This window comes from Chamaea fasciata, unplaced genomic scaffold, assembly GCF_029207755.1.
Source record: "Chamaea fasciata isolate MVZ Bird 193981 ecotype frontalis unplaced genomic scaffold, bChaFas1.0.hap1 SCAF_1, whole genome shotgun sequence".
Classification (NCBI taxonomy): domain Eukaryota; kingdom Metazoa; phylum Chordata; class Aves; order Passeriformes; family Sylviidae; genus Chamaea; species Chamaea fasciata.
In genome coordinates, this window is record NW_027094086.1 from 60,752,987 (window position 1) to 60,757,966 (window position 4,980).

A 4,980-nucleotide genomic window follows, 5' to 3' on the forward strand; every position below is an offset into this window, starting at 1 on the left:
TTAACAAACAAATGTATAGCTTTCTGTAAACTGAAGATACCAGCTTGTAAGTGTATTATGTACTCCCAGCTGTCCAGTACTTTTAAATAACTGTACCTCTGTTGCTCTCCCTGCTGTTGTGGGACCTGCTCTCTGCAGATGGAACAAATGCAAAGCTTCCTGTATGAAAGGTATATGTGTAAAATGTAGTGGAATTCAGACCTGTGTGTTTTTATTGAGAGGATCTTGTAGAACACTAAAAGGCTGCTGGCAAAACTGTAGCCATCAAGCAAGCTGATGCATGTTCTAAAAAAACCCCTAAAATTTTTTAATCCCATTTTAGATGCTGATATAAAAAATGTGTTTGAAATGAGTGTCTTTTAAGTTCAAAGTGCATCCTACAGTTTACAGCATGTACCTTGTATTATAATCAAATTGTTTAATTCCATTGCAGAAAATAAAGATTCTACTTTTTTGGTATTTATGCACAAAAAAGTTTCTTTGACGGTGCACTTTTGATTTTATTCTCAGTAACTTATTTTTATTTCCTAAGGAATATCTTTTAAAGTTGTCATAAAGGTGTCACTATACAGGTGATAACATTCCCAAATCATCTCATCTCCTTTAATAATAACAGTAGGGGTATTCACATTGCCATAATTAAGGGATGTTTGCTCTTTATTCATATTATTCAATAATAGTACTATTTCACATGCTGTATTGATGCCTTGAAAACAATGAAGATTTAATTTCCTTAAGAGCAAGCCAAGCAAAAATTCTGGGGACCCTTTTTTCTCTGATTAAATGTGGATTGGGCCATTTTGGCCACGTTCATATACTGTGCTTCAATTTGGGGGTTTGTTTTCTTTGTAAAAGTTTCTCTTGACTTTTGCTGAGATTCTGTATGCCATAATCTGGTACATGGACAGTGCCATTACAGAAAAACTTCTTTTTGTTTACACAGTTGTAATAAACTGCACTCTTATGGCTTGATTATATGTCACGGTGATGCTGGTTGTTACAATTTTTTGCTGTAACCAAGAATTTGACATGTGTCATGAACAACTGAAAAATAAATATTTTTGAATATGAACTACTCAAGCCTTTGCTGTTACCTGATTCTTGATTGAATAATATTCAGATTTTATTTCCAGGACATTAACATATGACATTATTACTTTTGTAACATTGGGGGGAAATAAAAGCAGCAACTGCTCTAGTTCGGGAAAGAAAGAAGAGACCTTTTGAGAGAGGCTAAATCATACAGCAGATCATAAATCCTCACTTCACACGAGGACGGAGCAAAGAGTCAAAGCTGAAGAGGCTCTCCTCTTTGTCTCCTGAACTCCTGCTCTGTACCTTGTTTCATTCTGCTGCTCCCTCTCTCAGCTGACGTGTTGTCAGTAAAGAAAACCCACTCGACTCCCACTCAGGTGTGTGTGTGTGTGTGTGTGTGTGTGTGTGTGTGTGTGTTTCAAGAACTGCAGCCTTGGGGCCTTCCTGCCCTCAGCTGACAAAAAAGATGGTAATGGAAAGAGGACTTTCTAAAATAAATAACTGGCTTGCTGCAACTGACGTAAAGTTAAAAGCTGATGTTAAAGAAATTGGCAGAACTAAAACACTCTGTTTTTTTCCTGATGACTTTCATGCTATTGGCCCTATGTTTCCTTGAATGATTTATGATTTATGAAAACTGTACATATTGTAGTTGAGTGAGTCAAGTCAGAATCTATCTCTGTTGCCACCTAGGTTTTATTTTAAGTTCAGAGAGAACTGGGAAGGTAGGTAAAGAGAGGACAAACTAAAACAAAGCCTTGCTTATCTTTATTTAAATTGATAATGGCAAGTGAACTTCTGGAGGTGTTTAGACAGACCATTTTGAAGGGGCATCAGAAGTGACTGGACGTGGAAGAACCACAAAGCCCCTCAGATTGCCTCAGTGCTTGCTTCATGCACTCCACAGAGAGTCCATGCAAGTATGACTAACAATTAAAAAACCCCAAACTGTTAATTTACTTCTTCCTGACCCAAGATTATGATGATTAAATCTTCTGCAAATGGAGTCTGGCTGTGCAGCAAACCATGGTGTATGTAGGAGTCCAAATGCAAAGGGAAGGGTAATGTTGCCAATGTGACTCACTCAAAAGCCACATGATTTTTGGGAACTGTACACTGAACCTTGACTTGCCAGCCATCAGTATTGAATACACCAGTACTCTGTGTTGGTGTATTTGTCCAACTCTACCACATCTTGGAGAGTTGTGGAGATTGGGAGGTGGCAAAGAAAGCTTATTTCCTGTCAGGTTAGAGCAAAACAAGATGTTCCTCAGACAGAGTTTTAGAGGTAGAAGAAACATTTTCCCTGGAAACAAAGAATAGGCTAAACTGAGAAAAATGCCAATTTTTAGAGGCCTGCAGATGATTTCTAAGCAGGAGAAGGAGAAAGGGGAGGAGGAAGAGTAGGAATACTTGTTGGTCTGAGGCTTAATTTCTAGTCCTCTGGGTTAAATAATAATGGAGCATTTGGGGAAGAACTAGGATTGATCTTTAAAGCTGCTGTAAAAGGAAGTCTGCATTAAGCATTTTCAACTGCCAGCTTCCCTCCTTCACCTTCCCAAGAGGACATGACCCTTTCCTGAGGAGACATGAGGCTGCTGGTTGACTAGGAGTTCATCGTGACCCGACAATGTGCACTTGCAATCCAGAAAGCCACCAGTGTCCTGGTCTGCTTCAAAAGCAGCACGGCCAGCAGGGCAAGGGAGGGGATTCTGCCCCTCTGCTCTACTCTGGTGGGACCCTCTCCCTGCTGCCATAGTGCTGCAACCCTGGAGCATCTGGGGCCCCTGGTATGGGCCTGTTGGACTGAGTCCAGAGGAGGTCATGAAGATGATCAAGGGGCTGGAGCACCTCTCCTCCTATGAAGACAGGCTGAAGGAGAGATGGGGCTGATCAGCCTGGAAAAGGGAAAGTTCCTGGAAGACTTTGTAGCATTCTTCCAGTGTGTAAAAGGGACCTGCATGAGAGCTGGAGAGGGATTACCTACAAGTAAACTTACTGATGTGGGGAATGGCTTGAAACTGACTTTAAAGAAGCTAGGTGTAGATTAGATATTAGGAAGAGATTCCTCACTGTGTGGGGGTGGTGAGGCACTGGAACAGGCTGTCCAGAAAAACTTTGTATACCCCCATACCTGGAAGTGTTGAAAGCCAGTCTGGATAGGGCTGGCAAGGATTGTAACTAGATGATTTCTAAGGTTCCTCCCAGCCCGACCCGTTCTGTGATTCTGTGATCAGATATCCCCTTCGTCTAGCACGTAGTTTGCAGTTTCTGACCTCTTGCCTTCTCTCCCCACCACTCCGGTCCCGCTGGAGCATAGCCTTGCCCGGCGCTCCGGCCGCGTCCCGGCGGGTTCCCGGAGCGCCGTTCCCGGCGCGGCCCGCAGGGGGAAGCCGAGCCCCGCGCATCCCGCCCGGCCCCGCCCGGCCCCGCCGCCCCTCCGGCGGCGCTACAGCCTCGGCCGAGGATCCTTAATCCCAGGGCACCCGGTGGAATAACTCAGGCTGGGGTTTGGGGTTCTGCTGCACGGATTTGACTGAAAATGCGAGGTGGAAGCGGTTTAACTGAGCCCGCCCAAATATGCAGTGAGATAAAATGATGGGAACGGGGAGTGGATTTATATCCTGTCCTGTTTTGGTGAGCCCGGTGTCTGTACCTGTAGCTATGGCCCGGGGGCTGCAGGTCCACCCACACCCGCATCCAAAATTCACGTTAAGCTGCCAGAAAACAAAACAACAATATAGAAATTCACGAAAGGCTTGCGTTTATTAAAGTGTGCTGGCTGACACAGTTCTCAGTGTTGTTTTGTAGTCCCGACTCAGTATCTAAACGTCGTCTCTGGCCTCAGGCACAGGGAGAAGGAGGTGCTGGATACTGTGTATTGATGGGAGTCCGTGGATGCCTTGGGAATGGCAGAACACAGAGGAGGGAATCACTGCCGGGAATGCTGCTTCAGAGCAGCTTGGCTGGACCTGTAGTGCTTCCTCCCATCTGAGGGAAAGCAAGGTCCTCCCAGGCTGCAATAGGGGATGTAGATGGCTTCCCTACTCCTCCTGCCTCCGCTTTTCTCACTTTTCTTCGTCCCCCCCCCCCCCCCCCCCCCTTTAGTTAGTCTCTCTGCAAAACAGAGAAGAAACCCCCTGCAACAGATAATTGGCTTTTTGTGGGATTGCCGAGGGCTCGTTTGACTTATGACAGTGGGAAACTCCCGCACAAAATACCTATCCCGTATGTTTCTTATCCAAAGCAAATAGCTTAGAGTGCCTGGCATGCTTTGTGTCCATGCTGTGCACCAGCTCAGTTTCCTCTTAGAAGCCTCAATACAAAAGCTGTGCCAACTGTACGGAGCATGAAGGGATTTCCCTCTGCCCTTCCATCACAGTTACCTTACCAAATACCTTGCTCCAGACAGAGTTAAATAGTGGGAAACATGTCGAGTCACCATCCCTAGAGATATTTAAAAGATTAAGAGTTTCGGGACGTGGTTTAGTGCTGGAATTGGCGGTGCTGGATTCATGGCTGGATTTGATAGTCTTAAAGGTCTTTTCCATCATAAAATATGGAAACATCGTATGTTTCTCTGTTTCTATGAATTGTTTCTCCAACAGGCTGGCTATTTCTCTCCTATATTTGATAATAACTTTTGGCTGCTTGCCCACTTCCCTTGACAAGTGCAGAGCTTGCATGTAAAGCTCAAAGAGTCTTATGCAATTATTTTGGTTTGTGTTGTCTCTCTTTTCCTTGGTTGGGAATTGCTAGTGAACACAGTGCCTTCAGGCTGTAATTTCCTGTTGCATATTTTTTGAAACCATGTGAGGGATTGCTCCTGATGAGCTTTCCAGGAGCCTGCTACAATTGAACTTGTCTAATTATCAGCCAGTTATAGCCTTCAGCTTCTTGCCACCCTTTTTCTCTTGTCGTTCAGGATTGTTTTATTTTCCCCTC